The sequence below is a fragment of the Somniosus microcephalus genome, chromosome 7, assembly GCF_052327205.1.
Source record: "Somniosus microcephalus isolate GS21.2 chromosome 7, FLI_Smic_1.0, whole genome shotgun sequence".
In the NCBI taxonomy this organism is placed as follows: domain Eukaryota; kingdom Metazoa; phylum Chordata; class Chondrichthyes; order Squaliformes; family Somniosidae; genus Somniosus; species Somniosus microcephalus.
In genome coordinates, this window is record NC_140993.1 from 63,174,156 (window position 1) to 63,185,314 (window position 11,159).

Sequence of the window (11,159 nt, forward strand, 5' to 3'; positions counted from 1 at the left end):
CTAAATTAGGGCAGGTGACCAAAAGCTTGGTCAAAAAGGTAGGTTTTAAGGAGCGTCTTAAAGGAGGAAAGAGAGGTAGCGAGGTGGACAGGTTTAGGCAGGGAATTCCAGAGCTTAGGGCCTAGGCAACAGAAGGCAAGGCCACCAATGGTTGAGCGATTATAATCAGAGATGCTCAAGAGGGCAGAATTAGAGTGCAGATATCTCGGGGGGGTTTGTGGGGCTGAAGGAGATTACAGTGATAGGAAGGGGCGAGGCCATGGAGGGATTTGAAAACAAGGATGAGAATTTTGAAATCGAGGTGCTGCTTAACCAGGAGCCAATGTAGGTCAGCGAGCACAGGGATGATGGGCGAACGGGACTTGGTGCGAGTTAGGACACGGGCAGCCGAGTTTTGGATGACCTCAAGTTTACGTAAGGTAGAATGTGGGAGGCCAGCCGGGAGTGTGTTTGAATAGTCAAGGCTAGAGGTAACAAAGGCATGGATGAAGGTTTCAGCAGCAGATGAGCTGAGGCAAGGGTGGAGATGTGTGATGATACGGAGGTGGAAATAGGCGGTCTTAGTTATGCCGCCAATATGTGGTCAGATGCTCATTTCAGGGTCAAATATGACACCAAGGTTGCGAACAGTGTGGTTCAGCCTCAGACAGATGTTAGGAAGAGGGATGGAGTCAATGGCTAGGGAACGGAGTACGTGGTGGGGACTGAAAACAATGGCTTCGGTCTTCCCAATATTTAATTGGAGAAAATTTTTGATCATCCAGAACTGTATGTCGGACAAGCAGTCTGACAAGTTAGACACCGTGGAGTGGTAGAGAGAAGTGGTGGTGAGGTAGAGCTGGGTATCGTCAGCGTACATGTAGAAACTGATGCTGTGTTTTCGAATGATGTCACCAAGGGGCAACATGTAGATGAGAAATAGGAGGGGGCCAAGGATAGATCCTTGGGGGACACCAGAGGTAACGATGTGGGAGCGGGAAGAGAAGCCGTTGCAGGTGATTCTCTGGTTACTATTAGATAGATAAGAATGGAACCAGGCGAGTGCAGTCCCACCCAGCTGGACGACGGTGGAGAGGCGTTGGAGAAGGATGGAGTGGTCAACCATGTCAAAGGCTGCAGACAAGTCAAGAAGGACGGGGAGGGATAGGTTACCTTTGTCACAGTCACAAAGGATATCATTTGTGACTTTGATGAGAGCCGTTTCAGTACTGTGGCAAGGGCGGACACCTGATTGGAGGGATTTAAACATGGGATTGCGGGAAAGATGGGCACGGATTTGGGAGACAACAACACGTTCAAGGACTTTGGAAAGGAAAGGGAGGTTGGAGATGGGGTGGTAGTTTGCAAGGACGGAGGGATCAAGGTTTGTTTTTTGAGCAGAGGGGTGATGATGGCAGATTTGAGGGAAAGGGGGACAGTACCTGAGGAGAGAGAAACATTAACAATATCAGCTAACATTGGAGCCAGAAAAGGAAATTGGGTGGTCAGCACTTTGGTGGGAATAGGGTCGAGGGAGCAGGAGGTGGGTCTCATAGACAAGATGAGCTCAGAGAGATCATGAGGGGAGATCGGAGAGAAACTGGAGAAAGATGTCAGTTCAGGGCTAGGGCATGGGGGAGCTTTAGAGGAAATAGCTAAGGACGAAACTGACTGAGATCTGGAGGTCTTCATAGACTCTAGGTTCAATATTTCCAATCAGTGCTGAGCAGCACATCAACAAATCAGCCATGATCTAACCGAATAGCAGAAGAGGCTCTAGGGGCCAAATGGCCAACTCTTGTTCCTAACAAAGCAAATTGAATTCTGAACTACATAGCTGAAACAATAAGAAGTCCGAGGAACTCATGGTCAACCTGTATAGTGCTCTGGTCAGACCAAAATCTCGAGTAATATGCCCAGATCTGATCCAAGACACAACGAAGGCATTCAAACACTCAAGGAAATTAAGGAGACAATGACAATGACAACTTATATTTATATAGCACCTATAACATAGTAAAATGTCCCAAGATGCTTCACAGGGTATTATAAGACAAAAAATTTGACACGAGCCACATAAGAAAGACTTGCGTTTATATAGTGTCTTTCGTGACCACCGGACGTCTCAAAGCGCTTTACAGCCAATGAAGTACTTTTGAAGTGGAGTCACTGCTGTGATGTGGGAAATGCAGCAGCCAACTTGCGCACAGCAAGCTCCCACAAACAGCAATGTGATAATGACCAGATAATCTGTTTTTGTTATGTTGATTGAGGGATAAGTATTGGCCAGGGCACCGGGGATAACTCCCCTGCTCTTCTTCAAAATAGTGCCATGGGATCCTTTACATCCACCTGAGAGAGCAGATGGGGCCTCGGTTTAACGTCTCATCTGAAAGACAGCACCTCCAACAGTGTAACATTCCCTCAGCACTGCACTGGAGTGTCAGCCTAGCTTTATGTGCTCAAGTCCCTGGAGTGGGACTTGAACCCACAACCTTCTTGACTCAGAGGCAAGTGTGCTACCAACTTTTTTTTTAAAATATACTTTATTGAACATTAAGAACATTTACAACATCGTGATCATTTCATTGTATCATACAAATCAATTCCGCCGCTCTGCACAGCCATTCCGCCACCACATTTTAACACCAAAACCTGAAGTTTAATTTGTCTCCTGTAACATATATTAATCGATTGTACTTTAAAAATTGATTGTAAAATACTATCTTTAAATTCCTTTCTAAATAAAACATCCACAGAGCCTTATAATGATCTTTTAGCTTATATTTAAAATACTCTTTTAGATTGATTCTCCTCCCTTTAAAAAACAGAGCATTCCTTCTTTGTACAATCACAAATCTAGCCAAACTGAAAATTAAATTAATTGCCGCTCCGCTAAACTCGGGCAGACTCTCCTGCAATCCCCATCTCAAAATTGAGTCCCACGGGATTCCCATTCTCGCTCTTTGGTCCCCACCCAGCAAAAAAACTTCACACAACTGTTGAACATAGTACTTAAAATCATTTAACTGTGGACATAACACCAGTAAATGGGACAGAGTCTCATCCCGTGTCCCACACACTGGGCAAGTTGCTCCCCCTCCACTCGTCCAATCTTGCACAAGACCGTCATGGTAAAAATCCGGTTATGAGCCAATTTGAAATCCAGTTCAATCCACTCTGGACATTTAAAATTCGCCCACACTCCCTTCCAAATCCTGTTGAAGTCCAACTGTTTGTATATACTCTGCCAAAACTCCTGACCAGCAGGTGTCTTGAATCTCCATTCTCTAAATACCTCATAGAAATTTCGAGTATTACAGTTGTCAAATTGGACCAACTCTTCCCCTTTCTCCAGCAGAAAGCTTGGAAAAGCGGGATGCATTTTACTTCCTTTGGAGATTTCCGCATTTATTTCTTCCATCCAATCCTGTGGCATTGCCCTCACAATCTTCTCGCATTGCCCTCACAATATTCTCATACATGATCCCTATTGCTTTTTCCTCTACCTCCTGATCCTCCTCCCACACCATGTCCCTCATTATCGCTTCCGGCAACCAACCTAGAATTACCTCGAATAATATATCTTTCACACACATAATACCAGCTTTTATAAAAACTTGATTAAATAAAACCTCTCCTTTGATGTTGACCCACCTGTTCAAAAATAAGGGCTGTTCTAAAGATTCCTCAGCCCCCTTGGGCATAAACTGCACACTTTTTAAAAATTGGGCCCATGTCTCTATAACCCCCCTTATAAAACCTAGGGAGAAGTTTAATCGATTTCAAAAACATATTATTGCATTCCATATACAATATCCCCTGCCCTCCCACTTCATTTTAAAAAATGCTCAAAACAACTCTACCAAAAATTTGTATTTGACTTCTGAAGAAATCTCTTCACCCATTTGATTCTAAAGGATTTTTTCTTCAAATCCATATCTGGGCAATTGAGTCCTCCCTGATTTCTCTGTCCAATGATGGTATTGTAAGCCACCAAGGCTGGTTTCCCTTCCCATAAAAACCTCAAACAAGCCTCTCGGATGGACTTTTCCACCCACTCAGGAATATCCACCACCGTCAATAAGTACCATAGCTTAGATAGCAGGAGAGCAGACACCACTATCACTCTTCCTTGCACTTTCAACCACCTTCTTTCCCATCTTCCCAAAATCTTTTTAATTTTCATAACCTTCGGTTCCCAATTTAATCGATCCACTTCATCCCTGTCTTTCTTGCACCCCATATGCACCCCCAGAACTTCCAAAACCTCCACCACCTTAAAGGGACTTTCCCCCAACCATTCCCATCTACCCTTCCTACAACCAGGCATTGGGACTTACTATAATTCACTCTGGCTCCTGAAGCTCTACAATATTCCTCCACTACATCCATAGCTTTCCTCACTGACTCCCGATTTCTCAATGTTAAGGTTGTGTCATCTGTATATTGGTGTATCACCGACACCAGCCCAGAACTGAGAACCACAATCCCAACTACACCTTGTTTCTTTTGCATCGTGTAACCTAATGGTTCTGCTACCAATGTGTACAAGAATGGGGACAGGGGACAGCCCTCTCACTGACCTCTGTATCGGAAAATACTTGGATAAAAAAACATTACATTTAACACAGCTAAATATGTTTGAATAAAAAGTCCTTATCCACTCAATGAAACTTTCCCCGAAAGCAAATGCTTCCAAAACCTTCAATAAAAACTCATGAGAGACCCTATCAAAGGCTTTCTCTTGATCTATCTTTAATACATAAGTTTCCCTCCCACTCTCTTCCATGAGCTCTATCGCATCTCGGATTGAGACCACAGAGTCTGCGATGTCCCGGCCTATGACTCCATAGGACTGAGAGGGCAAAACTATCTGCGGCAACACCTCCTTCATACAATTTGCCATAACCCTCGCCAAGATCTTATAATCCACATTTAATAATGTGATGGGCCTCCAATTCTTCAGATTCCTTCTATCCCCTTTATTTTTATATAAGCTAAGCTTATGACACCTCTCCTCATAGATGGGGCCAGGCTTCCCTCAATTTTAATTTCCTTAAAAACTCCTAAGAGCAATGGACTTAAAATCTCGAAAAATTCTTTATAAAATGCTGCACTTAGTCCATCAGACCCTGGGCTTTTCCCCCCCTTCATTCCACTTATTGCTACTTTTATTTCCTCTAATCCTACTTCTTTGTCACACATGCTTCTCTCATCCTCCTTTAAACCCTCTTCAATAAAAGCACTAACCTTCTCCATCGCCAAATTGGAAATATCATCTTTTGTATATAACTCTTGATAAAAGCTGCTAGCCGCCTCTAAAATCTCCCCACTTTCATGAATGATCTTCTCCCCAACCTTCAACTCTCCAATTAATGATAATCTCTGTCGCAGCTTCTCTTGCTCTAGAAAATATCTAGTGCATCTTTCGCCCTCCAATGCATCTCTAGCCTTTACACGGAGAATGGCCCCCTTGCATTTTTCAGCTTGCAATAATTCCCACACTTCCTTTAGCACCCGGAACTTAGTCTCAGCTCCCTTATCCCCTCTGTCAACTGCTTTACAGACATCCATAAGCCTTTTGTTTATATTCTCTTCTCGACGTCGGTTAGCTGCCATTCTCTTTTTCCCATAACGTACCGAAAAAACTTTTACCTCATATTTGAAATTGTCCCACCAATCTCTTCTTTCTTTCAAGAATAAAGGTTCCTTCCGAGCATTCTTTATTATATTTAAAATCCCTTCTTTATAAGCAATTTCTTTCAGGTATTGATTGTTTAAAATCCACAGCCCTGAACCGATCTTAACTCTGCTGTTCCTAATTCTAAGAACCAAAGCAGAGTGGTCACTAAAAAATATTTTATGATAAATTGCCATCACCTCAGAACTTAACCCTTCCCACATTAACACAAAATCTATTCGGTTCTGTTTTAAAACATCACCCACCCAACCTATTCTGGAGAACTCCCTTTTTATGGGGTTCCGGTCCCTCCATAAGTCTCGCAAATTTAAATTTGCCATCATTTCTGGAGTTATCATCCTTAAAGGTCATCTGAGCTGAAATGTCCATCCAAGATAAAAAAATACATTAAAATGCCCCACTATACAAAGATTTTCCACTTCTGCCACTTCAGTGAATAACCCCCAAAAAAACTCACGACGCTTGCAATGGTCATTCGGTGCATAGATATTAAAGAGATCGCAATTAAATTCCTCCATTTTTACCCTTAGCCATAAAAATCTCCCCTCAGTGTCCTTGTCCACCAAGGCAACATTCTCTTTATGGACGGACTCACCAAAACAGCCACCCCTCTACGGTTATTGTTTGCACAACTTGCAAACACCTCTCCCTTCCAAACCTTCTGCACTCTTTCTAGGATATCCTCATCCCAAAAGGTTTCTTGCAGACACAACAAGTCCGTGCCTTTAAAACCCTGCAACAACTGCTGCAATTTCTTCTCAACCCTCAGTCCGTTTACATTAATCAAGGCCAATGCAATCATGGTTCCGAAGAAGGGAAGTATGCCTGATAATCTCCCCATCATTTAATCTCTGGCCCCTTCCCTCCTCTCATGCTCCTTCCCAACTTTTCGGCCAGCTGTTGCTTTTTCCTGCAGCCTCCGACTCTTTTTCACCTCCTGTTTGAACCTTCCCTGCTGTTTCAGCCTCTTCCTTGCATTAAGTTTGGCCAAGGACCTGCCCTTTTTCCTTCCTTCTGCCCCTCACTAACCTTTCCCTTTCCACCTAATGCCACCCCACACCCCACTTCCATGTCTCTGTCCCCCTCTAATTCCTCACTCTCAAGCTCTTCTGTAACCCTCTCCCATAGAAAGCCTTCCTGCTATCGCGGTTTCTCCAACAGTGCTGTTCCCTTCGACCTCATCTCCACCTCTGACCCTTGCTCCCTGATCCTTCTCTCTCTGGCACAATGACACACCTATATTGCTCCCTTCTGCCTCTTTGCCTCGCCGCTCCTGTCCTGCTGCCCCTTTAAGGCTGCTGCCTCTTGCACCCTCTCCTTGTCTTGCCCCCTCCTGCTCACCGAGATGTCCAACTCCCCGTCTTTCTTTGGAGTACTTACATTTACCACGCACCCCGCTCCCGCCTCCTCTCCCACCGCGGACACCAGATTCTTTAGGGAGAGCTGAACCGTATTAAGGCTCGAGTCTGCACTCGACCCTTGCTGCCCTCTACTGTCTTTGCTCTTTTCCACTGTACTTGGTGTGTTTTCCACCATCTCCACCCTGTTCCCTGCTCCGCAATTTTCTGCCTCTTCCTGTGCTCTTTTCTCCTTTAATTTACCAGCTATGTCCTCCGACTGCTCCACTCACACCTCCTGCTCCTTCTCCTCGTCACTCATAGAGCTTCCTTCTGCCTCACACTCACAGTGGGCTTTGTGACACACCCCACAGCTCTCTGCCTTGCAGCTCCGAGTGATGTGTTCAGACTCGCCGCAATTATAACAGTACAAGTCTGGACAGTTTCTTACAAGATGGTCGTGTCCAAGACAATAATAACAAACCTTCACTTGGTTATCATGCAGTACTCGGAAGTACTGCACTCCTTCCATTGACTTGAATTTCATGCTTTACGGTAATGACCTCACCCCCTCTGGGAACCGCACCTTTACGTAATGGGTTCCATCTGCTACCCGTGTTCCTGGATAGTACCTCCTCTTTATTGCTGAGCAAATTTTAATGTCCCACGACTCCAACTTTTTGATTAGCACCTCGTTCTCAATATAAACTGGCAAGTTTAAGAATGAGACCACCACCTCTTCCGATTATAGCAGAGATACCTCCAAGAACTTATCGCCAACTTTCAAACTGAGTAAAAGTCTTTCCACCTCCTCTCTGTCACTGACCGTCACCTCGAACCCAACATTCGGCTTTGGTCGACACGCAAAGCAGCTTCCCTCGCCACAGTCCTCATGTACCACTTGGATAATATTCCAAGCTTGTATCTCCTTATCCTCGCACTGAACCACCACTGTGTTTTCTTTTCCAAACCTCCTGGGGTCCCGGCCCAAATCTTTGGCCTTTTTCTTTCCCTTCCAACCACAGTTTCTCCCCTAATTAAATTCATCTTGAGAACACTGTCCTCTGAGGGGCCCAGCACTCCGGACCCCTCAGCAGCAATCTGGCTGTTGTTTATGGACCAAAAAAGGCCCTAAAACCTGAAAAAAAAACACCACCAACTTTTTACAAACTCACTCCAACTCCCTGCAGCAATCAGGCAACCAGTAACACCTGCTCATTCTTAGCCCCTCCCACCTAGAGAGTGCTACCAACTGAGCCACAGCTGAGACTGGAGAAATTAGGGCAGGTGACCAAAAGCTTGGTCAAAGAGGTAGGTTTTAAGGACTGATCTGTGTCTGAGTTATGAAAAAAACTGTGGAAACTTTGACTTTTCAGCTTTGAAAGAAGGAGGCGGAAAAGTGATCTTTAAAAATATATAACAAAGTATGGAAATCCAGAAAATCAATTCAAACTAAATTGTGCGAATAGAACAAGGAAATAGTTTTATACCATGAAAGCAAATTTAGGACTTATGTCAGGAGGTTCTCTTTCACACAATTAGCAAATGGAGATGGTTGGGCCTAGGACACTGCACTGAGGAACTCCTGCAGCAATGTACTGGGGCTGATGACAGTGCATGCAATTAACCAAATTCAAGTACTAGACTAGGGTTGCCAACTCTGGTTGGATGTTTTTGGAGTGGTTTCAACGCATGACCTCCTGCCTCCAACTGCCCCGCCTCCCATGCTTCTCCCATTGGTCACCCCATGTGTCCATCCTGGTGGCACACCGACTTCAAATGCCAAATGGCAGGCAAGTGGATGTTGATGCTTGGTTACCCAATTGGAAGATTCTTGAATATTAATCAAACAGGCTTCTGTTCCCCACCCCCACTTCTGCTTTTATTCCCCTAAAATCTTTCTTCATGGTCACTTGCAGAATTGCCTGGGAGATTAATTTTTAATTCCTGGAGACTCCATGACAATCCGGGTGAGTTGGTAACCCTAATATAAACATAGGAACAGGAGCAGGCTGTTCAGCCCTCGATCCTGTTCCACCATTTAATTAGATCTGTCTGTTCTGTACCTCAACTTCACATTTGATCCATATCGGCAGCACGTCCCAAACCCACGACCTCCACCACATAGAGGGACGAGGCCAGCAAGCGCATTGGAACACCATCATCCCCAAGTTCTCCTCCAAGTCATACACCATCCTTACTTGAACATATGAAGGGAAATCGTATTTGACAAATTTATTAGCATTTTTTGAGGGTGTAACTAGCAGGGTAGATAAAGGGGAACCAGTGGATGTAGTATATTTGGATTTCCAAAAGGCATTCGATAAGGTTCCACATAAAAGGTGATTACACAAGATTAGGGCTCACAGGGTTGGGGGTAATATAGTAGCATGGATAGAGGATTGGTTAACAGACAGAAAACAGAGAGTAGGGATAAACGGATCTTTTTCAGGTTGGCAGGCTGTAACTAGTGGGGTGCCACAAGGATCAGTATTGTGGCCTCAGATATTTACAATCTATATTAATGACCTAGCTGAAGGGACTGAGTGTAATGTATCCAAGTTTGCTGATGATACAAAGCCAGGTGGGACAGTAAGCTGAGGAGAACACAAAGGGCTGGATTTTGTCAATGGGGAGCTTTTGGAGGCGGGACTCCCACTTGTTGGGTTTTAGTCCCGCCTCCATCGACTTGTGGCCAACCCATGCTATTTTCCCTTGATTGACCTTGTTAAGCCCGCCCAGCGGGCTTAGCAGGCCAATTAAGGGAAAGCCAGTTACAGGTGACGTCAGCAAGTGCCATGCTCTGTGAAGCTGTCAAACACTGACAATCTGTCTAAGTTGTGTCTTTACTCAAGACTCAATTAGAAAGCCTTCCTGACCAGAAAGCAGAATGCTGCAGCTTTTGACAGTTCAGCGGCCATTCTGCTTTCTGTGCCGATGAACTGAGGGACTCCCGAGAACTGAAGGAAGGAAGCCTGCAGGAAGAAGTAAAGGTAAGTAAAACTTATTAAAACACTTTACACACACCTCACACACTTACCTCTGCAGACATGCACCCATTACTCACCTGTACACCGGACATCTCAGCCCCTCCAACCCCCGCAGACCGATGGCCCACCTCGCTGACCCTGGCGAGGTTCTGAGCCATCGGGAAGCCCACACTTCAGGGCTCAAAATAGGGATTAGCCAAAAAACTGCCTGTTAACAGTTTTCCCCTTCCCGCCTCGAGGGACCGGCGCGGGTCAGCTACCCGCCTCCTAGCAAGATGGCATGGAGGCAGGTTGGGCACCTGCCCCCAAAATCTGCCATTTTCCCGGCAGTCTCGCCTCCAAACCTGCCTCCCCAGGGCTGGCAAAATCCAGCCCAAAGAGTCTGCAAAGGGATATAGGTAGACTGAGTGAGTGGGCAGTAAGGTGGCAGATGGAGTATAATGTAGGGAAATGTGAGGTTATTCACTTTGGTAGGAAGAATAGAAAAACAGAATATTTTTTAAATGGTGAGAAACTTTCAAATGTTGGTGTTCAGAGAGATTTGGGTGTCCTCGTGCAAGAAACACAGAAAGCTAGCATGCAGGTACAGCAAGCAATAAGGAAGGCAAATGGCATGTTGGCCTTTATTGCAAGGGGGTTGGAGTATAAGAGTAAGGAAGTCTTGCTACAATTGTACAGGGCCTTGGTGAGACCACACCTGGAGTACTGTGCACAGTTTTGGTCTCCTTATCTAAGGAAGGATATACTTGCCTTGAAGGCAGTGCAACGAAGGTTCACTAGGTTGATTCCTGGGATGGCAGCACGGTGGCATAGTGGTTAGCACGGTGGCATAGTGGTTAGCACTGTTGCCTCACAGCACCAGGGACCCGGGTTCGAATCCGGCCTCGGGTGACTGTCTGTGTGGAGTTTGCACATTCTCCCTGTGTTTGCGTGGGTTTCCTCCGGGTGCTCCGGTTTCCTCCCACAGTCCAAAGATGTGCGGGTTAGGATGATTGGCTATGATAAATTGACCCTTAGTGTTAGGGGGATTAAAATACGTGGGGTTATGGGGATAGGGTGGGATATGTGTTGGTGTTGGTGTAGGGGTTACGGGGATCGGGTGGGATATGTGTCGGTGCAGGCTCGATGGGCCGAAATGGCCTCTATCTG